We start from the raw sequence: 24323 nt of genomic DNA, 5'->3' as shown, positions 1-24323 counted from the left end.
CCAACATTTAAGATTTACAGAATATGGTCACAATTGGACATGTCTAGCATTCTCATCCACAGTAATGATATGCATTACTACCAAAGGTGGGACAATTTCCATGTCATGATGTGTCCAAGAAGAACAATCCTTAGATTGCTTGAGAAGAGCAAACACTTATCATCTTGTGATTTAGATAGGTTTTTAGTGGTGTTGACATGATTTGGGTCTTCTCTAGGCTGAGTCATAAACTAAGCACACAAAGAATTGAGACATTAGATTGTGATTGTGGTTAGACTAACAAATGTTTCTAAACATTAGATGAACAATGTTTGTTTATGATGAGAAGCCATATTTGTCATGAGAATATATTTTAAGTCCTCTTTAAGAATATTATTTTTCCCTCTTGAGTAATTTGGGGACGCCTAGGTTACTCTTGCGTCATGCCGGCAAGGTTAATATCGTGGGTGACACCACTATAAATATTAATACGTGCGGTATATGACGTATGCTTAGGGCCGTCTATGATTATTTCAGTTAGGTTTGTATGGCAGGGTGATTCTTGGGATACTTACGCCTGGTAGTCATTATCATGAGTTGGTGATGGTTTGTACTTGTTTAATATTTGTGGGATTAATTTAATTATTAATTGGGCTTATATTTTCAGGTGATGAAGATTGCAAGGATTGATGAATAATGTTGAGGAGAATGTTTCTTATGCGCATCATATTTATTTTTACAAGCGTAGCTTGTAACCTTAGTAGTTGATTTTTTCATTTTGATACATTGGGAAAAATACATTTATAATGTTGAATTTATTAAAGCCTAAAGGCTTTACCCTAGCCCCAATTTTTGGGACACTCTATTTTTGTTGTGGAAGAGTGTCGTGCTCTCTAAAAGCACACTTTGTATATTTTTGGGGGCTATGGCCTATTTTTGGTTGAAAGCTAATAAAAATACTCTTGTGTGGGGGAAGGCCATGCACAAGGGGGGGGAAGATTGCACCCAGCATGTTTGTCTTGGAGCTAAGTATTATGTTTGCTATGTTTTTGTTCAATTTATTTGATTTTGTTGAAACCTGCAAAGCATGTGTTTTCATGGTTGAATTTATGTGTTGAATTTCTCAAGTGTTCCACAAGCTATCCTAGAGAACGATTCCGTTTTCAGTGGTATCAGAGCTTGGGCTAGGAGATTTGAAAGGTGGGAAAGGTCTTCATCAACACAACTCTCAAGAAAGTTGCAGGCTTTTAACCGGTGGGCAAAAGAAGGGTTTGTGGTCTTTAACCAAAAAAAATTCAAATTCTCAAACTAGCTCTACTTCTCAAACCCACTTACCTCTTTCCAAAACCATTCTTCTTCATCAAAAGGTGGTTTTGCTCAAATCTTCATGAATTTCAAATCTAACCATATAGATGGATTCCCCATAGCCAAAAACCTCATGTGATTTGCTCAGTTTTGCAAAGGTTCAAAGTAGAAGCAACCTATAATGGACGGTGTGAGCTTTAGCCGTGAAAAAATAAATAAAATCAAGCAAGATTTGAAGCGTCGATTTGCAGCCTCACGGGCGAAAAAACATGAGAAGAAGGCACACAAAAAAATCAATTAAGTTTACTTAATCTCAATTAAGCTAAATCCTCAACTTAACCCAATTCTACTTTTCCCAAGCCCAATGCATGTCACATCAACTTTTGGAGCTTTCACACTACCTATTTTTCTATTTCAAGGAAAATTCCAAAGAATTGCAATTTTTAGATTTTTGGGTGCAGAAAATTGATTTTTCAGGGCTCAAAGAGGCTTAAAAAGGCCAAATAAATGCCAAAAAGTTTCAAAATAATTTTTGAAAAATTTTAAAAATTCTCAAAAATTATTACAGAGGTTTGGCCAAGTTTTCTGAATTGTTTGAGCAGTGTTCAAGGTGCAAAAAATCATTTCTTCAGCATTTCGACTAGCCCAAGTCTCCTAAATCACTCGGAATTGCTCGGGACTTGTGCGAAACGAAGGGAATTCGACCCAACCATTGAACCAAAGTCTTTGTTCAGTTTCAACACAAATCGACTTGCGGGAGAATTGAGATAAGTACAATCATTTGCCTTATTTACATACATCAAATAATATCAATTTTACTTATTTACATTGTTTGCATGAGCACTATGGCAAATTTTCCTATTTTACCTTCAATTCAAGAGCAACTCCAATCTCTACAACAACAAATTGTAGAAGAGAGAGAGAGATGCGAATTGAATTGGAGCGACAGCTCACGAGTCGAAGGCGTAAGCGTGACTCTTTACCATCTTATGATGATGAAGACGACATCATCCAAAGAGTCAATGCTACACTTCAAGCACAAAATTCACGGAAAGATTCTAAAATCAGTCATAAAGCTTTCTCATTTCAGAATTATGATGGCAAGAAAGATGCTCGCATCCTTTTGGCATGGCTTAGTCAATTGGATGACTACTTTTCGGGGGAGAAATTTTTCGAGAAGGACAAGATCAAATGTCCGGCTAATCACATGGTGGATAGCGCAGCTTTATGGTGGAGCGTCATCAAGCAAGGGCGTGACAAACCGGATTCATGGAAAAGGTTTCAAAGGCTAGTGAAAAAGCATTTCTTACCTTCACAATTTAAATCTAAAGTTAGGCATCAATGGGATACATTGCATCAACTTGAAAAAGAAAGCATGTCTCAATATGTGGAGAAGTTTTGGAATACATTACTACAGGTACAGGTTGTGGAGAAAGTCAATGAGAAGGAACAAAAAAGGAAATTCATTTCGGGCCTTAAGTCTACAATTAGGGCCGATGTGAATATGTTTAAACCTCATTTACTTTCTACAGCTATATCTTTGGCAACAAATTCCGAACGCAAAAATGGTTTTCCTAGAGAGGTCAAGTCATTTGAGAGTAACCACTCTAAACCTTTTTCTAAACCTTTTCATGCTTCAAGAAATTTTCATAAGCCAGGGTTTGACAAAGGCAAGGAGATGGTCAAAGGAGAATCAAATTCAAAGAAAGTCAACGTTGGCAAGCCCAAAGGTCCTCCAATCAAATGTTTTCGATGTCATAAAGAAGGACATATAGCACCAAATTACCCAGAACGTGCAAAGAATTCGACACCTGCGGCACGAGTCAATATGCTTGAAGGACATATAGCACCAAATTGCCCAGAACGTGCAAAGAATTCGACACCTGCGGCACGAGTCAATATGCTTGAAGGGGACGACAATGAAGATGAATCGCTCAAGCAAGAGGGTAACTCTGACCCCGACTATTCAGAAGCAGAAGGTAAGCCTCAAGCTCATTCGCTATACTCAAAATAAAAGGAAAAATTAATGAGCATGAAGTTATTGTTTTGCATGACGATGGTAGCACTCATGACTTTATTTCTGAAAAGGCAATTAGAGCTTTAAACATTCAACCTTCACCTACACATTATAGAGTTAAACCTGCATTTACTGGACCAAGTATAATTGCATGCAAGAGGTGAAAGGTTTAACTTTAAGCATCAATTCCTTAACAAAAAAAAGGGATTTCTTAGTTGCACCTTTACAAGGCGTAGATGTAATATTGGGTATGCCTTGGAGACATATGTACAACCCTATTATATAGACTATGATACACAGAATTTGTGTAAGGAAGGACAATGAAAATATTTTCCTCCAATGTCTAGTCAAAGGAGAGGCGAGCCCTTTATTGAGTCATCCTCAAGCAAAGCGAGCTCTTAGGAAAAGGGAGAAGACTTATATGGTTTGGGTTAACCAGCTTAGCGCTGAGTTTAACACATCCAAAAGTCCAAAACTTGATCCTTATATCTCCAAATTCAAGGATTATTTTATGGAAGATTTACCTCCAGGATTACCTAAGTCTAGGCTTGAAGACCATAGTATTGACTTATTGCCAAGCAACTCTCCACCTTGTAAAGCTCCTTATAGAATCAACAATTTAGAGCAAAAATAAATCCAAAAACAAATCGAGGATTTGTTAGAAAGAGGCCTTATTCGACCTAGTAGTTCACCCTTTGGAGCTCCAGTCCTTCTTGTTAAGAAGAAGAATGGAACTTTCCGAATGTGTGTTGACTACCGAGCATTGAACAAAATCACTGTCAAGAACAGATACCCTATTCCTAGGGTAGATGACTTACTTGATAAGCTTAGAGGTTCAAAGGTCTTTAGCAAGATTGACTTAAAGTCTGGTTATCATCAAGTATGCATGACTGAGTCAGACATATTCAAGACTGCATTTAGAACCCAGACTGGCCATTATGAGTTTTTGGTTATGCCATTTGGTTTGACCAATGCTCTAGCTACATTCAACCGTATGATGAATCGCATTTTCCTAAAGTTTCAAAGCTTTGTTGTGGTGTTCTTTGATGATATTCTTGTTTTCAGCGAGAATCGTCAAGAGCATGAGCAACACTTGGAGCAAGTGTTTAACCTTTTGAGAGAAAATGAATTGTATGTCAATCCTGAAAAGAGTTCTTTCTTTTAAAAAGAGATTGAATACTTAGGCCATATAGTGTCAGCTGAAGGAATCCGTGTGGATCCTAAGAAGATTGAGTGTATAGCCTCTTGGCCTACACCTCGAGACATTCATGACCTTAGATCTTTTCTAGGTCTATGTAGTTACTATAGGAAGTTTGTCAAGAATTTCGCTTATATTGCACATCCTTTGACGGAACTTCTCAAGAAAACTACATTTTTCCATTGGACCGAAAGTCAAGATAAATCTTTTCTAGTACTCAAGAATGCATTAACTCATGCACCAGTTCTTACACTACCTGACTTTCAAAGACCATTCTTTGTGGTAGTAACTGATGCTAGTGGCAAAGGTTTTGGTGCTGTGCTTATGCAAGACAACCATCCTATTGCCTATGAAAGTCGAAAGCTAAAACTTGCTGAAACAAATTATAGTACATATGACAAGGAATTAGCAGCAGTTGTGCATGCCTTGAAGATTTGGAAGCATTACCTAATGGGTTCAGAATTTCTTATCAAGACTGATCAACAAAGCATTAGGCATTTGCTTTCGCAACCCCTTATTTCAGATAGGCACATCAAATGGGCATCTTTTATACAAAGTTTCCAACCCATGATTCAATACCAACCTGGAAAAGAAAATGTTGTTGCCGATGCTTTAAGTAGAAGACCACATATCAACAACATTTCCTCTATTGAAAGTGAACCATTTGTACTTATGAAAGAAACTTATGAAGTAGATCCAGATTTTTCTGAGATATGGATTAAATTGCGTGAAAACAATTGGACTTCTCAAGGAAATTATTCTCATAATGATGGCTATCTTTTCTTTGAGAAAAGATTATGTGTTACTCAACCCTATAGACAACTTGTTTTGGAATTGATGACCAACCACCACCATTCATGGGACATAGAGGAGTTTCCGCAACACTTCAAATAGTTTCTCAAGAATTCTTTTGGTCTCATTTGAAAAATGATGTAGCAAAATTTGTAGCTAAGTGTAACATTTGTCAAGCAATTAAAAGCTACAAAGGCAAAGCTTTGGGATTGCTTATGCCTTTACCCATTCCAGATCGACCATAGGAACACGTGTCTATGAACTTCATTACAGGCTTTCCTACTACTTCCAGTCATCATGACATGATTTGGACAATAGTGGACAGGTTTAGTAAGAAAGCCTATTTTATTCCATGTAAAAAGACACTGACTTCTCAGCAAGCTGCGACCATATTTGTCAAGCAAATCTTTGTTCATCATGGTCTACCCAAAGTGATAGTTTCTGATAGAGATTCCAAATTTTGTAGTCACTTTTGGATTGCTCTTTTCTCAAACTTGGGTACTAAGTTAGATTTTTCTACGGCTTTTCATCCTGAATCAAACAGACAGACCGAAGTCACGAATAGCACTATCTTGGATATGCTTAGAGCCTATGTTTCTCAGTAACCTAGTTCATGGGATAAGTACATACATCTACTCCAATTTGCTTATAATAATACTCCTCATTCTGCTACTGGTCGAGCACCATTTGAGATTATCTATGGGATAGAGCTTTGCATTATCTATTCCGGCTACTAGACTCTCCCATAACATTGAAGCTGCTGACCAATATACTCGAGACTTTGATCGCATTTTATCTGAAGTGCGTGATCGTATTGCAAGAGCTCAAGAGAAGTATACAATTCAAGTAAATAGGAAGCGTAAAGATTTTTCATTCCAAGAAGGTGATTATGTACTTTTGAGAATTGAGAAGAGATGATTGAAGAGTGTGGAAAAATTCCCTGCAGTAAAACTTGCACCTAGATACTATAGACCATTTAAAATTATTCAAAAGATTAACAATGTGGCGTATAGACTAGAGTTGCCATCTAATTGGAATATCCACAACTCTTTCCATATTCATCTCTTGAAACCCTTTCGAGGAACACTTCCTTCTCACCCAATTTATGAGGAACCACCTCTTGTTGAAGGAGAGGAAGAAGTCTTAGTTCCTGATGCTATTATTGATCAAGAGACCACAACAAAAAGAACTGGGAACCAATACATCAAATATCTTTTGACATTCAACAACCATCCTCAAGAAGATGCAAAATGGATGCCCGAGAAATTTTCCCGAGCTTATCCTGAGATCCTTCGTTCTTTTCAAACCCAACAAACCTCTGCAATTTGAGGGCAATTGCAAACTCAAGCAAGAGGGATGTCATGAGAATATATTCTTTAAGAATATTATTTTCCCCTCAGATTGAGTAATTTGGGGACGCCTAGGTTACTCTTGCATCATGCCGGCTAGGTTAATATCGTGGGTGACACCACTATAAATATTAATACGTGCGGTATATGACGTATGCTTGGGGCTGTCTATGATTATTTCAGTTAGGTTTGTATGGCAGGGTGATTCCTGGGGTACTTACGCCTGGTAGTCATGAGTTGGTGATGGTTTGTGCCTGTTTAATATTTGTGGGATTAATTTAATTATTAATTAGGCTTATATTTTCAGGTGATGAAGATTACGAGGATTGATGAATAATGTTGAGGAGAATGTTTCTTATGCGCATCATATTTATTTTTACAAGCGTAGCTTGTAACCTTAGTAGTTGATTTTTCCATTTTGATACATTGGGAAAAATACATTTATAATGTTGAATTTATTAAAGCCTAAAGGCTTTACCGTAGCCCCAATTTTTGGGACACTCTATTTTTGTTGTGGAAGAGTGTCGTGCTCTCTAAAAGCACACTTTGTATATTTTTGGGAGCTATGGCCTATTTTTGGTTGAAAGCTAATAAAAATACTCGTGTGTGGGGGAAGGCCACGCACACAAGGGGGGGAAGATTGCACCCAGCACGTTTGTCTTGGAGCTAAGTATTATGTTTGCTATGTTTTTGTTCAATTTATTTGATTTTGTTGAAACCTCCAAAGCATGTGTTTTCATGGTTGAATTTATGTATTGAATTTCTCAAGTGTTCCACAAGCTATCCTAGAGAACGATTCCGTTTTCAGTGGTTTCAATTTATTTGATTTTGTTGAAACCTGCAAAGCATGTGTTTTCATGGTTGAATTTATGTGTTGAATTTCTCAAGTGTTCCACAAGCTATCCTAGAGAACGATTCCGTTTTCAGTGGTATCAGAGCTCTGATACCACTGAAAACGGAATCGTTCTCTAGGATAGCTTGTAGAATTTCAGTGGTATCAGAGCTCTGATACCACTGAAAATGGAATCGTTCTCTAGGATAGCTTGTGGAACACTTGAGAAATTCAACACATAAATTCAACCATGAAAACACATGCTTTGCATGTTTCAACAAAATCAAATAAATTGAACAGCTCTGATACCACTGAAAACGGAATCGTTCTCTAGGATAGCTTGTGGAACACTTGAGAAATTCAACACATAAATTCAACCATGAAACACATGCTTTGCAGGTTTCAACAAAATCAAATAAATTGAACAAAAACATAGCAAACATAATACTTAGCTCCAAGACAAACATGCTGGGTACAATCTTCCCCCCCTTGTGTGCGTGGCTTTCCCCCACACAAGAGTATTTTTATTAGCTTTCAACCAAAAATAGGCCATAGCTCCCAAAAATATACAAAGTGTGCTTTTAGAGAGCACGACACTCTTCCACAACAAAAATAGAGTGTCCCAAAAATTGGGGCTACGGTAAAGCCTTTAGGCTTTAATAAATTCAACATTATAAATGTATTTTTCCCAATGTATCAAAATGGAAAAATCAACTACTAAGGTTACAAGCTACGCTTGTAAAAATAAATATGATGCGCATAAGAAACATTCTCCTCAACATTATTCATCAATCCTCGTAATCTTCATCACCTGAAAATATAAGCCCAATTAATAATTAAATTAATTCCACAAATATTAAACAGGCACAAACCATCACCAACTCATGACTACCAGGCGTAAGTACTCCAGGAATCACCTTGCCATACAAACCTAACTGAAATAATCATAGACGGCCCCAAGCATACGTCATATACCGCACGTATTAATATTTATAGTGGTGTCACCTACGATATTAACCTAGCGGGCATGACGCAAGAGTAACCTAGGCATCTCCAAATTACTCAAGAGGGGGAAAATAATATTCTTAAAGAGGACTTAAAATATATTCTCATGACAATATCGTTCTAGATAGAATACAAGATATGGCTATTTGTACTCTTTGCTATTTGTACTCTTTGCTATTAACCTAGCCGGCATGACGCAAGAGTAACCTAAGCATCTCCAAATTACTCAAGAGGGGGAAAATAATATTCTTAAAGAGGACTTAAAATATATTCTCATGACAATATCGTTCTAGATAGAATACAAGATATGGCTATTTGTACTCTTTGCTATTTGTACTCTTTGCTATTTCTTCTCTCCTAGCTAAGTGACTCAATTTTGCTATTCCTCTCAGCAAAGTGTGCATATTCTATTAAAGCATAAACTAAGCACACAAAGAATTGAGACATTAGATTGTGATTGGTTAGACTAACAAATGATTCTAAACATTAGATGAACAATGTTTGTTTATGAATGAGAAGCCATATCGTTCTAGATAGAATACAAGATGTTGTGAACTAATTACAAAATGTGCACAAAGTGATTCTTTTAGTCAAATGTGTCTAAAAGGATAGAATCCAAGATGTTGTGAACTAATTACAAAATGTGCACAAAGTGATTCTTTTAGACAAATGTGTCTAATGTGTCTGTATGTGATCCTTTTAGACAAATGTGTCTAATGTGTCTAATGTGTCTAATGTGTCTGTATGTCAAATATTAGGTTTTGATATGCAAACCTTGATACACCCTCAAGCTTAGGATTTTCTAGACTTTTCGTTTACAAGGTGTCTTATGCCTAATGCACGCATTTTACAAAAGAAATTATCATTTCCACGAAGGTTCTTGAATGAGATTATACATCTTTTCTTAGACTGGGCTAACGCACAGCCGTCATCCAAGGGTCAAACCCCATGTGCCCCAATAAGGTGATTAACACTGTATGGAGGCCACTTGTTAGCGTGGTGTGCTGGTTGGTGGTAGCCTTTTTACCAGGTTGCCCGTCCAATCAATAGCCATTTGTCTGTGTGACAACCCCCATTCCCACATGCGATGGATTGGTGTAGGTTTAGGTATGTGCCAGCGGTCGTGTTGACGAGAGAGAGAGAGAGAGACTTTTAATGTCGTAGGAACAATCCCAAGAGACCACAATGATTTGAACACAGAACGTGTCAAATCCCACTTTCATGAACAAATTGGGGCTTGAGAGGCCTTAGGCCTTTATAGACTTTTTCCACGAAGAGATTGGGCGGACATAATTTACGTGTGAAAGCTTTGGCTGAAACCCTACTTTTTTTTGTTTTTGATTTTTTTTTTTGTAATGCTAGATTTTTATTTGTACCGACGGATTTCTCTTTATTTGTATCCTTACAGTGGCTGAAAACCTTACTTCTTGTATTCTAGCATTTCTGTTACCTCTCCTCTCGAGTTTCATTGCACGCGACTGGTGTGCAGCAGCCATGGTAACTCTCTCCTGTTTAGATCTGCCCTGCGGAACATGTTGTCTATTTGCATCTTTTGCTTGCCGGCTGTGTGGAGAGTGAGAGAGGATGTGTGACGATCTCATCTAAAGGCGCAGGAGGGTTTCCCTATACCTGCATATTTATGCGTGATTTCTGATGGGCAGTGTATTTCATGCGGGTTCTTTTCTTAACCATTTTGCAGGTGAACGTCCCAAAAACAAGGAAGACTTTCTGCAGGGGGGAGGAATGCAAGAAGCATACCCTCCACAAAGTGAGGTATGGTGTTGTGTGCTTTGAAGTTGTAGGATGATTGTGTTCGTGCTTCATGGAGAGCTTAATTGTAATAAATTCTGCAGGGAAGAGGCGATATGATCGGAAGCAGTCTGGATATGGTGGCCAGACAAATCCAGGTTTCCACAAGAAGGTGGGCTAATCAAGAGTAAAGTAGGCGTTGATTATCTGTATTTTGGGTTTCTATTAGTGGGTTTAAATTTTATGTTCTGGGTTGAATCCTGTCTAATCTCTGTACTTATGAAGAAGCTCAAATTATGCTTACATTTTTATGTGGGCAGGCTAAGACGACGAAGAAAATTGTGTTGAGGCTGCAATGCCAGAGCTGCAAGCATGTGATCAAGGTAACTCCAGCTTCCGATGTTGACTCACCTCTGCATGGCCTTTGGGCTGTGTGCCAAATGGCTGTATTGGCATAGTAACTCATTTGAGTTTTTGTTTGAAACAGCGATGCAAGCACTTTGAGATTGGTGGTGACAAGAAGCGCAAGGGTGCTTTGTACTAGCTGTCATTTAGCAAGTTAATGAGACTTGGAAATTTTGGTTTCGAGTTGATGTATCAACCGGCAAGACAATTAAGAGCTTTTTTATACCCTGGATTTTCAATTCAATGAAGCAAAGACAAGGCCTTGATCAATTGCAAGGATAGATGATGTGTTGTCTTGGGTGGCTTTTATTGCCTTTGATATAAGATTGCTTCCTTAGTATTAATCTTGTTGTCAAAGTTTATGTAGTTTGCACGTGGTATTTTCAATGTAACTGTAGTGTTGGAGTTCTGATTAAATTTGTTTGGTAGTGCTAAGGCTTTTGACACATCTTTTTCAGAGTCAATATATTTTGTTGGAAATGCAAATGGTACGTGTGGAGTATTTGCAATGGTGCATAAACCGATTTGTCTAGCAGGCGCATCTAAAGTACCCGTGATGTATCGTGCGATGTGAGCACTGCTTTTGCAGAAATGAAAATGGAAGTTTTGACAAGCAACTCACCTTTTTTAGCAGTTTGTGAAAGTGTGGTCATGTGTTGAATCAACTGGTGAGAAACCATCTTTGCTACTTCTTCCCATGTGGTGCTCTGATCAAAATGTGGCAGGTTTGTGATATGCATTCAAGTGGTTGAGATCATGCTAGATGAGTGCAGCTGGAGTCACGGTGCCCGCATGCTCATGGGTGGGCAGGGGGCACCTTGTGTAAAGCTGGCCATGGATTATATACTAACTTTTTGTAACATGGCCATCCAATCAGATGTAATGTTCAGTACTTTGACAGAGGGCCAGGGTTCAATCCCAATTGGTAAACTTGTGAGATGGGCAAGTGTGGGCAAGGGTATGAGCGGCCGCCTGACTTTTCTGTCCCCCTCAGCATGAAACTTGTGGCTGGTCCTTTGTGTTAGTAATGCTGAGCATCCTGCTAACTACTGCATGAGCTATTTTCGTGGCAATTGGCTTATCTACAGGAGTTGCCCACATGATCATGTTAACTTCTCATCACACTAAATATCGAAGAGGGCATACATGATATGATCGATGAACTCGGCTCACAACACTGTAGACACTACTGATATGCAGGCCCGTCTGGAAAGAGACTAGACGTGAATGGTGTAGCTTAAGTTGAGGGTGGAGAATTCATTCCCTTGCTCCCACCTGCTAAAAATTTGATCACCTGCTATTAGTGATACAAGGCAGGCTACTCAGGTGTAGGCAGAATTTTGGCAATGGTGCGGTACCATTTTTTGCAGGTAGGATGGAAATGCTGCCCCCTACATCCAACATCAGATGTGCACCTGCCAAATGGCCTGACATGCATAGCTCTGGTGGTAGTTATTTCTTGACAACATCTTTGAATGATTATTCTATTGATTGCTTGATTGCATTTGCAAGATTATATTGGTCTGGGGGAAGACCGGGAACATGGCTTGTCCTGTGAAAAAGGAATTTAGAGAGTAAAATAATAAGGGACAATGATCTGATGATTTGATAAAAAGTAAGAAGCCCTCTTCTTGAACCATGAGCTTCCCCTTCCAAGTACGTGATCACACGCCTCGACATTGCCTACTTGAGGCCAGACACACAACAGACCTTATGATGTCAGATGGATTCCTAATGATGATGCACACGAACAAAATGGCTATGGGAGCGTTGTGAAATTCACTTGCAATGGCACGCTGATATTGTTTCAGTTGTGGACATGTCGCCAAGTGGTGATGGTCTATTTTGCCAGCTTGTACGAGTCTTTAGAGTTGGCGACGGATCCCTGGGCCAATGTTTTTCTTATATGGAACTTAAACTTCCCAACGACCAAGAAAAGCATCAATTTACGTATTTTGTTAGTGCCTAATCAATGCATATGTTTGGAAACCTATGCAATGCACCCTACTTAATTTTAGAATCATGTTAACATGTGCCCTCTTTGGATGTTAACAACCGAGAAGATGGAATTATTGTGATTGCAGAACTGGCATCCCATGTATCTTTACATGCTGAAATACAAAAAACATGGGTAGCTATTTGTGCCTTTACAATCAAGGGCTGAAATTGAATAAATTTAGTGGTATTTATACATCGAAATCATTTGTGAATTATTGTATTATTTGGCACTGCCCTTATTTCAATTGGTTGTAAAAAAGGTGTCAAGTCTCTAAGCTTGGGTACATTCGCACATCGGCAAGGCCAAATGTATGTGGTCTTGTTCTCCCTCCCTTCGCCTGCCCCAAAGTGTAGCTAGGTGAACCCAGGATCCCGATTCCCATCACAAGAGTTTTTGCTCAATGCCTTTCCCAGTTCCCAATCAATGCATGCATGATTTTGTCATCAATAGGTGACTTTTTTGAAATATGAAATTAGGATACCCATCAACCAAAGAGCTCCAGAACATAGATTTCATATCTAGTCTACAAATGTAGAATGGGGTAAACTATGAAAACACCCCTATCATACAAAGTAAGAAAAAGCAAGTAAAGCAACATCTGGCCAAAGAAAGAGAGTAGTGTAGTGTGTGTGTGTGAGATTGGTGTGATGTATGAGAGAGAGTAGTGCAATCGTGCATGTCTATATGTATGCGAGAGTGGTGGTGTGTATATATATATATATGTAATAGAGAGAGTAATGCAGTCATGCGTGTCTATATGTAGGTGTGTGTGAGAGAAATTGATTAACGTCCTCGGAGGCCAAATATGACCTATGGGAGCAAAACAAATGTGATACAAAAGTCTCCTTCCACTTTGGGAAAGGGAATGGTAGATGCAATTGAAATATGACCTATTAGTCTGCCAAAGGCTTGAGATAGAGTGGTGTAGTTGTGAGAGAGTAGTTTAGTCGTGCATGTCTATATTTATGAGAGAGAGAGAGAGAGACTCACTCTTGTCTATATATATATATATATATGTATGAGAATGAGAGAGGGATGATGTATATATATAGGGTAGATGTACGAGTATTAGAGCATCTAAGAAACATACGATAATTTTGGAAAGATATTGTTTTTTAAAAGAAATTAGAGATTTGAGGATATGGCTAGATTTGCCTTTTCATGGGAAATTTTTTAAGACCAATCAATCAACATTCATATTTTTTTGAAAATCAACGTTGGGATATTTTAAAATTTCAAAAAATGATGATTTTGAGAGGAAACACTTTGTTCCAAAAGAAAGTTTAAAAAAAAAAAGTAATCCTCTAGACCCTAGATTTGCACTTTAATTGGAACATCTTCTCTCTAGAAATAGGCACAATCCATCATGGCCCACGCCTCTTAATTGGCGGGCCTACCCTATAGAGAGTATGAGAGAGAGAGAGTCGGGCGTGTCTATATATGTATGGGATAAACCATTTATCGGGGGGGCGGAGGGGGGGGGAGAGAGAGAGAGAGAGAGAGAGAGAAAGAGAGAGAAGCGAGACCATTGCCTATATATTAGAAAGTAGTAGTCATAAGAGAAAAAAAACACGGGATTGCTCTAGAACAATCAATTTGCCCTTTTACTAGAATTTCTCTCTTGCCATTTATTTATTGGGAAGACAGAAAGAGAGATAACGCATGCCATTCATTATATCAAAAAGAATCAAACAGCAGAAAAAAAAAATACACATAATGGATGGCCCATGCAGGTTTCGAACCTGCGACCTTCGCGTTATTAGCACGACGCTCTAACCAACTGAGCTAATAGGCCACTGATATTCTCCCATTTGAGCTTTAATTATATATACTCATATTAAAAGGTCGAAGTTAAACAATAATAACATTTTAACCCCCGAAAATTTGCGAACTATGAGAACTATGCTGATTACTTGAAGATTAGTTGCTGAAGCTTTTTTCACCAGCTGTAACAAGCATGGTTGATTTATAAAAAGGCAAAATGTACAAGAATAAAACTTCCTCCTACAGGTTTGCATTAGAGATTGCTCTTTGAACAACATTAGGCTCCAGAGTCGCCGCAATAGGGTGAGCCGCGAGGTGGGGAGCGCAACCCCCCCCCGTGGCATCTAAAATCGCAATACTGACATCGTGAGTGTGAGGTGGGGAGTTCATTAATCCCCGTGGCACCTAAAAACGCAATACAGACATTAGGCTCCAGAGTTGAGCCATCCAAACACTTGCAAGTTAATATACGTTCTTTAGATCCCACAACAAAAGAAAACCTGTCAATGGAAGCTCCAAGGTTCACTTTCTTTTTGAAGTACTTTTAGTGCAATGGCATGAATTTTCGACCTAGTTAAGTGAGATGACTTCGCAACACCGAATCATCAATGTTAATATCACTGTTTGTTGCACTATGTATCACCAGCTTGATCAAACCCACATGTAAGATATGAGAGAAATTTTCATGCTCTTTTTTTGGAGAGAAACCTGAGCTGATTACATTACGAGAGGAGCCAGATACAAAAGCATGCTGCAGCACCAGACGACACAGGTATCCAAAAGGAAGTACATGTACCAAAACGGAAATTCACAGGGGGGAGGGGGGATATACGACACATTTTATCATGAGTGATAAAATCCTCAAAAGATCTTTGAGGACTCACTTAGATGAATTTTTTTTTTTTTTTTGGTTATAACAGCGGAATATATTAAAGAAAAATGAGGTTACAAGAGCCCATGTGGAAGGTCCATGGGGAGACACTAAGACCAGATGCACCCTTCAGAAAGAAAGGGTAAAACTCTGAAACAGAACAGGAGCTGAGCTACCTCATAACCTAACCAGTTCGGCCAGCAGTAGTGAATGTAAAAAGGGTTACAACAGTTCAAAAAAAAACCCTGATGACCAGCCCCTCTTCAATTCCGGGAGGGAGGATAGATAAACATAGAGTGCAGGAGATAGAGGTCACAACTGCAGCATAACAACTCTGATGAAACAGTTTGACATACAAAACCTGAAGCAAAAACTGAGGAGTGGCCAACCAGCCCCATTTGGAGCTAGCTTGACTTCTATTCAGGCGAGAGACTGGGAAAAAGAACATGAGCAGAAGCTTGGGACCATGGGGGCTTAAGGAACCCCACATAAACTTCCTGAATCCTGGAACTCGGAATTCTGAAGCCTTTTTTGACATTCCAGATGAAGCTCTTGTATCATAATTTCCTTTGTTTGGCCATGCGAGGAGACATGGAATCTCTTCCATTTCCTCCACGGTAAGTCTTGCCACCGGTCCACCTCCATGGGAACACCACTCGGCTGAAGCTGATGGATTAGCTTGAGTACACTGTCAAGAAAAAGAAAAAAGTGGTGATTAGATTTTCTTTCATATAGAGCTTCATTACGTTGCTTCCATACATGCCAAAGAAACAGAATTCTGACGACTGCCACGTTAAAGGGTCAAGTGAGTGGCATTCTCCTAGGAGGACTTCTTTCCAGCTCAAAGGGATTTTCCTAATTTTTTAAAAAGCCTTGTTCAAAACATCCAGGAATTGTTTAGTGTCTGGGCAAGAGAAGAAGATATGGGGGACAGTTTCAAGCTTGGAATTACAGCGGGGACAAAGGCCGTTACCATGCCCAAACTTCAGGGCCTTTTCAAGGGTCCATGTCGCTTTGTGAATGACAAGCCAGGCCAAAATGGCGTGTTTTCTTTCATGAGCGAAGGCCCAAATGAGCTTAAATCGGAAGGCCCATTGATGTTTGTTCCAGGCCAAAGACCATCTCTTATTGAGCTTGAGAATCAGATTTCTAGCTTGAAGAGTGCTTGGTAACTTGCCCAGATTATTGGAGTCGCCCCACCGGATGGCTTTAGAAAAGTTTATACAGTCACAAATCAGCCCCGTGGGAATGGGAACCTTAAGAGCATTACACCTCTGAATGACCAACTCAACTCCGCCACGGGACAAGATGAATTTATTGCAGATTTGATCCCTGTTTAACAAGCCAGTTGAGTCACATAAGTCACCCCAAACCTTAATACCAGCTTTGAAACATGAAAGACTGGTCTGGACCTGCTCCTTGGAGATCGGGGACACGAGATGTCCAAACCACACTGAGTCAGCTGCATAAGCATATCTACCTCTCTTGGTAAAAGTTTGGAAACAGAAGAGCCTTTTGTATTTCATCCACGACTCCCACATCCTACAGCACAGTTTACTGCCTATAGGGGAGAGATCGGCCTTAGAGAACAAAACTTCATTGAGAGAGAAACCCTTCCAAGATCTTTTACCTTTGAGCCAAAATTTATCAATATCCCTTTTGAGTAAGTCAGCCCAGACATCGTTAGACAAGATGGCTCTATGAATCCATTTTGCAGCAAGCTTCTCAGCAAGCAAACCAATGTTGATGATGCCGAGACCCCCTTGTTCTTTTTCCAAGCAGCATGTCTGAAAAGCTACTTTGCTGATCCTCTTACTCCCCAGAGATCCCCCCCACAGATAGTTCCCCATGATCGAGTTAAGGGATTGGAGTTGGGTCTCAGAGGGTCTCCAACAGGCCAGGAAGTATACAACCGAGGGGATAATGAAGTGATTGAGGACAAACGCTCTTGAAGCAACCCCTGTGTTGATGTGACTCCATTTCTTGACCTGGTTCTTGAGTTTATCAAGAACATAGTCCCACCTTTGTTTGGAAGAGATGTTAAAGCCCATGGGGATTCCAAGAAGCCTGAACACAACACCATCTTGGATATTCTTACAACCAGCGGACAGAATCGAGGGGGGGGGCACCCCTTCAAAGACTCTGAAGCTGGTCTTGGAGTGGTTAACCTGAGAGCCACTGGCCAGGCAGAAAGTCTCGAGGCAAGACATAAAGTGGGCAGCAGTCTGCACATCGTTCCGGAGCAGCACATTCGTGTCATCAGCAAAAAGCTGAAGACATAAAGGATCAGTCCTGTTGGGGATCTCAATACCCTTGATACTCTTATCAGAAATCTCTTTGTTAACAAGCCAACCCAAAGCATCCGCAACAATAGCAAAAAGAAGGGGGGACAGGGGACAGCCTTGTCTTATAGATTTCCTCAGAGGAAAAGCACCAGTGAGGGCTCCATTGACAGCCACCTTGGAAGAAGCATTTCCAAGCAAGGTTTGGACATACTTAATGAATTTCCTATTAAGCCCAATATCTTGTAGGGATTGGAAGAGGAAAGACCAGTCTATTCTATCATAGGCTTTATCAAAGTCTATTTTGAGGAAGATGTAGTTCTGACCGGAGTTCTCAGCATGCTCCATACCCTCCCAAAGACTAATGATAGCATCAAGAATATACCTTCCCTTTATAAAGCCCTTTTGCTCCTTGAGGATCCACTCGTCCATATAGGGACTGATTCTGTTAGTCAGAATATGAGCAAAGACTTTGTAAAGGGACGAGAGGCATGTTATGGGTCTCCAATTACCAAGATCCTCTTTCTCATCCTTTTTGTGAATCAGCTTGATAACTCCCATATTTGTCCTTTCAGCTAATCCTCCTTTTCTCATGGCTTCCCTCCAAATATCAAGGATGTGAGGTGACAGATAATCTCTGAAAACAAGAAAGAATTCGTTTGGAATCCCATCTTCCCCCGGAGATTTACCTCTTTTGAGATGAGAGATAGCCTCCTTGACCTCCTTTTCCGAGAAGGGGGAGTCAAGCTTACAGGCCAAAGCGGGGTTAACAACCTTCTTTCTAATGCTGGCAATTTTGGCCCTAGCAGCAGAAACTTCTTGAGAGGGAGGGAGGGTTGTGGAAAACAAGTTAGAAAAGTGCTCCTTAATAACCTGCAAGTTTTCCACATCATCAGTCGCAAGGTGGCCATTGGGCTTCTTGACCATAGGGATGAGATCCCTAACTTTTTTCCTTTTAAGGAGCGCAAACATCTTAGGGTGAGGAGTATCAATTTTCCCCGCCCAAACCTCCCTGAACCACAATCTAGTGGCCTTAGCCGCTAACAACTCTTCGAGTCTGAGCTGATTCTTTAGCTCAATCAAAGAGTGGTTGACCTCACCATTAGTGGACCGATAAATGTCTTGAATCTGGTTCCTGATTTGAACTCTACGATTCAGGCGGATCGTAGAAACCTGCCTCTTATACTCCTTGCAGATAGAATGAACCTTATTCACCAAACTTTCCCATCCCTTGGATGGGGAAACAAACTGATTGAAAGAATCAACAATGGAGGTTCTGATCATCTGCTGGATGCAAGGGAGACGGAAGAGGGAGGGGTCAAGGTGGGGCCATCCAGACCTTCCCTTGGCCTGGCCAAGGGAAAGGTTGCAGATCAAAGGGATGTGATCTGAGATGGTAAGAGAGGGGTCCGTAGTGATTTTGGTTTTTAAAAACATATCAGTCAAACTCCCCGAGGCATACAATCTGTCCAATCTGCAGCTCTGTGACAGGAGCCTTTTTGATTGTTTGACCAAGAGAAACCAGTTTTAGAAGAAATATCAGAGAGATCTTTCTCCCCCTTTAACCCATCCCATTTAATCTTTTCATAACCACTAATGGTACTGCCAAGAAGTCTGCTTCTGTCAACCTGGGCCTCAACCATGTTAAAGTCCCCAATGAGAAAGATGGGACCCACAATCTGAGTGATAGACTGCCAGGTATTGGCTCTCAAGCTAGCCAAGCAGGGAGCATATACCGACACCAAAGTGAAGTTGAAGGGGATGCCCAACCTAACAGCGGTCCAAGAGTGGTTCACATCAGACCAAGCATCTAAAATGGCATGAACCCACTTCGTGTGGATGCCAATCGCCGTCCCACCTTTCCCAGAGTGGTGATTGGTGAAAAACCACCTAGAGTTCCTAGAGATTTTTTGAAGGTTCATATGAAGCTGCTGCCCCCCCGATTTTGAGCTCTTGAAGACTGATAAGGTCATAATCAAAAGTAGAGTCCATTAACCACCTATTAATAGCTACAGCCCTCTCCGGATTGGTGAGGCCTTTACAATTGAACGAGAGAAGGTTCAGAGAGTTCATTTCTTACTTGTTTTTGAAGGTTTCCCCGCAGATACGGAGGTTCTTAGGACATCTTGGCTTTTTTCCTTTTTCCTCTTCATTTTCGAACCCATAATAAGGGGAGAGAAGTCCTCCTCATCATGTTGTTTCATTGGTGAGAGGGACATCCTCCTCATCAAAGAAGCATCTTCTTCGTCAAGTTGGGTTTTGAAAACTTCATCAACGCGCTGGGTTTTGTCAATGAAATCCTCATCTGATTCCATCGGGGAATCAAGATCTTGGCTAACTAGAACGCGGTCCTTGTTAGGGACTCTTCCCGGGGATGGTTGGTCAGCCCCTATATGGGCTGAACAGCCAGCCTCTTTGGCCTGAAATTGAACTTCTAGACCGTCCTGTACCTCAGCTAAGAGAGGGGCATACCTGTTGGCTGGGATATGCCAATTAGATTTGGTGTTCTTAGCCTTGGACACATGTTTCCTCTGAGGCAGGACAAAGGCCTCCTCTTTGGCTGGGGTCTTATCATTGGAAGCTGGATGGACGAGATCAGGGCAATCTCTAATGAGATGTCCTTGTTTATTGCAATTGAAGCATGCGTTAGGGAGGTTCTTGTAGGTCAAGATTTGCTCAAAGATAACCTGTCCTTCTCTGTTTTTTAGGGGAACTTTTTCTTTGAGTGGCTTAGAGGTGTCAACCTCAATGAGCATTTGATGCGCCCATTGAGGATTCACGACTTGAAAGGGTTTTTGGCCTAGGACCTTGCCTACGGCACCTCCTATCCTCTTAGCCCAAATGGAAAATTTGGTGGGCATATCTGTAAATTCTACCCAGACCGGAATTTTAGTTGGTTTTGGTCCTTTGGGGTCAAACGATTCATACCATCTGAAAAAGGAAATGGGGGTATTTCTGATAATCCACTGTCCACTATTTATAACAGCAGAGGCACTCACCTGATCTTCAAAAATGAACATATAATACGCGTTAGGCAGATGCTGTACAGAGGCAACTTTGATTCCTTTTTGTTCCCAATTAGTTCTGATCCAGAACTTCAGGGTGTCTACAGGCGGTCTCGCACCATGACATAGCCCAATCAGAGCGTGGGAAGACAGATAGTCCTGCCACGCTGCCAATTCGTCATCGTCACATATAACAGCACCATCATTGTCCATAGCTACATCACTGGTTTTTTCCTCAAAGGTAGGGTTCTGTGACAGATTAAACATTGGCTTATCAACAACAACTTTAGGGGGATAAGGTGGAGCGATGTGACCTGATAGAGGCAGGCGTACAGCCTCTGCGAACGAAATCGGAGGAGGTGGACGTGTCTGGCCAGCATGACTCTGCGGGGGGCCGTCAAGAAGGGACGCCCGTGAACTTTCGGAGACGACCAGATCTTCAGGCCCTTTCTGTTGGCGGGATACAGGAGCCGATGACTTGCGTGTAGCGAACGAGCCCTCAACAGGCCTTGACGGAACCTGATGCAGGACAAGAGACGGAGGCATAGGATTTTCACGATTGGAATACGAGGAGGACGCGGACCCGGCAAGGACGACATCTTGCAGGGACATCTTGAACAGAGTTCCCCCCTCTCGGGGGGAGGAGGAGTAGCGCCCGGAAGCTCAGCAGAGTGGATAGCAGGGGAAACAGGGCAGAAGCGCAAGTATGATAGCATGCAGCGGGCTGGGGCATGGACGACACCTGGTGGTTCTCAGCAGGTAACCGTTGCATGCAAGCTCAAGCTCTCCGACCTGGGCAACTCCAAGGAATTTTCTTGTACCACTTAGATGAAATTTTGTTGAGAATTTGCTACAAAATTTGAGCACCTCAAATTTTGTGAAGATCATGCTTTATGCCAGGTACTTACGTGGGAAACCCCACTGTTTGAAGTCAGCACATGCCATGCCCCATGTCAAATGCATGTCAGATCAGAAGCTTTTTGAGTCACTTGTCATGTGCTTTTTTGGTGGTAGCCTTCAATGAAGTAGGTACAAGTTGGGCTCATGGAACCCGCCCCTTACACGGTGGCAAGAAAGCGGGCCTTGCTGAACCACAATTCATCCATGCCATTTGGGGCACGTAAGAGACCACACGGGCCTACAGCAAGGTCGAGTGCACGCCAACAGAGTGCGTGCCACGCAGCCCATGGCACAAGCGCGAGACCTGCCACTATCTAGGGGCCATGATTGGAGCCTCGTCAGCTAGAGTGCCTGTTGAGCGTCCTGTCAGGAGCTAGCCACATCAGCAATGCATAGGTGCCATGTGTCATCAACTTCAATACAGCCATCATGTTGCCCGTGCTCTCAGTCAAACTCGTTACTCCACCATAGCCGCCTACAACAGTGACGCTCCATCATCACACTGCAAGCTCTGCGACAGCCGACAAGCATTACCCACAGCAACATCCACCATTCAATAGCCGTTCAGCAATAGGGGTGGCACAAGCAATCATCCACATCTCTCCATCAGTAGAGCTCCTAGCATGCGCGCACGCAATCCAATGCGACGTGACAGGCGTTGACCGAGCGTCTGCCACGCAGCCCCTAGCACAAGCGCAAGACCAAGATTGGAGCCTCGTCAGCTAGAGTGCTTGTTGAGTGTCATGATTCATGTCAGGAGCTTTGCCACGTCAATAGTGCGTAGGCTCCATGTGTCATCAACTTCAATACACCGCTGCTATCAGTCAAACTCCACCAAAGTTAAATTTGCAGCAATGTAATGAGCTATGGTGGATCAAATGCAAGAATCAACATCATTAGCAAGTGATTAGATGATAATTAATATAAGATTAGTAAGAGCAATTAACTAATAGCTTAATGTAGGCATGGATACTCAAAAACCAGCAAATACTCATTAGGCCAATGCCTCAATTTATAGTGTTTATATCCACAAGATGCCAGGCATCTAATCCCACTAATTTCTCCTTGATTTGTGCCACCTCTCCTACATCTAGGGGACACCTCATCCTTGATTCTCTCCACCTCTTCACTTTTCCCAGAATATCTCCACACATCCTAGATCTTCTCATGCTACCCTTTATTCTCTCTCTGTAGATACCTCTCACTTTTTCACTGCAATCCACTCATTTAGAGACTTTCTTTTACAGCCTCTTGCTAAGGGCTTGTTCCCGCACACACACCCATTCACTTGTATATTTCAACACCTCCCCTCAAGTGAATAATCCTAGCACACCTAGACCCTATACTAAGTTTCCCTCTTACTTGGTAGCCCGCGATGAGTGCCTCACGTCCCTAACTCATAGTCTTTGACACTCTCTCTCTCTATGTGTCCAAGACTTAGTACAAGTGCCCGTGACGTTGACTAAAATGCTCACACATACATCTACCACATGGCCTACATCATCGGTGGCTTAGAGGTGGTTTTACTCTTTTGGGGCAGGTTACATTGGGTTGTGGGGTTTCTCTCTCTTTCTCTCTTAGAAAAGATGATTTGACTCCACTGTCCTGGCTTCCCACAATTGTGGCAAGTGAAGGTCCTTCCTCCTCCCCTACCTCTTTCTCGTGAGAATCCTCCTCGGGTGAAGAATGCTTTTTCCTCTCCAGTTGTTGGGTCCACCGCTTTCTTCTCTTTGACCTTGGTCTCTTGCTCTAGTAGAGCTTCTTCTATCTCATGCAACTTTAATTCAGGTATATTCTTTAAGGTTGCCACAATGTTTTCATATTCTTCTTTGTCCACACTTTTCATCAGAAGCACTCCTAGTGTCTCATCATTCTCTACCTTCTTACCAATGGCTGCTAGTTGTTGCTTAATGCTTTTGTATTTGTTTAAGTGTGTGGTTAGAGGTTCACTTTCCTTCATATCAAGTTTGTAGAATTGCATAAGCAGATTTATCTTTGAATTTTTTTGCTTGAGTGCCAAATAATTTATTGAGTTCATTCCATGCATCTTTTGCCCGTTATATCCCTGTGATGTGGTGAATGATTTCATCATTTAAACTGAGTGCAATGATTCCTAATGCTTTTTCATTTCTGCTCTTCCACTCATTCTCCCTAATCACCCCTGGGCATTTATCTCTTCCCTCAACTAGTCCCCATAGATTTTTCCTCATGAGCAAATACATGAGCAAATACATGGTATTTGTTTGCCATGTATGAAACTGCTCCCCATTAAATTTAGCTATTTCTTGTGCCTTGCTCATGATGATGATGTAAAGGGGGTCTTACCTCTTGATCCAATTCAAGATTCAAGGGCAGTGTCTACCCTTTTACAACTCAAATCTGGTGTTAAATGATGATTACAACATATTAATCAACATAAATTTACCAAAAATTACACAAAGCCAAGTGTAGTTGATCTCTGTATTGAATGGTTGGACTATCAAACCATCTCCGAATTGCAATCTGAAGTGATAGAGATCTATATCAGATACCCAATGGTAAATTTGGACCCGCAATTGCACCAAAATACAGTGATTAATATTGATTAATCATTGATTAGTGAAATAATACCCTGTTTTATGTGCAAAAAAATAGAGTGTGCGGGGAGGCCTGATCTGGGGCCTTAGAGTTCAAATGAGCTCATATACTTTCAAGAGCATCAATAGCAGTTAGTCTAGTAGAGGATCAAGCCAAGAACCAAAGGATTTGATTAGACATTGAATGCTTAATCTTAAGATTACAAGAAATGTTTTCTGTGAGCAATATGGAGCTGAAATCGGTTTGTTGGCGATGCTTTTTCATAATTCTGACCACATAGGCGTGTTCGCAGCA

At 41.0% G+C, this 24323-nt stretch overlaps 1 long non-coding RNA gene and 1 other non-coding gene across 2 annotated transcripts; one reads left to right on the top strand and one right to left on the bottom strand.

Moving 5' to 3' along the window:
- Positions 1–9425: 9425 nt before the first annotated feature.
- Positions 9426–10975, top strand: LOC147602912 (uncharacterized). Its single transcript, XR_015265725.1, has 5 exons — positions 9426–9440; positions 9840–9974; positions 10177–10250; positions 10331–10398; positions 10547–10975. It is a non-coding gene; the product is annotated as an uncharacterized LOC147602912 (long non-coding RNA).
- Positions 10976–14351: 3376 nt separating this feature from the next.
- On the bottom strand, positions 14352–14425 carry TRNAI-AAU (transfer RNA isoleucine (anticodon AAU)). Its single transcript has one exon. It is a non-coding gene; the product is annotated as a tRNA-Ile (tRNA).
- Positions 14426–24323: the final 9898 nt, after the last annotated feature.

Source organism: Cibotium barometz, chromosome 65 (genome assembly GCF_041138505.1).
Source record: "Cibotium barometz isolate CiBa-2024 chromosome 65, ASM4113850v1, whole genome shotgun sequence".
NCBI lineage: Eukaryota > Viridiplantae > Streptophyta > Polypodiopsida > Cyatheales > Cibotiaceae > Cibotium > Cibotium barometz.
The sequence above is the reverse complement of the archived record's forward strand: the minus strand, read 5'-3'. Positions and strand labels throughout refer to the sequence as shown.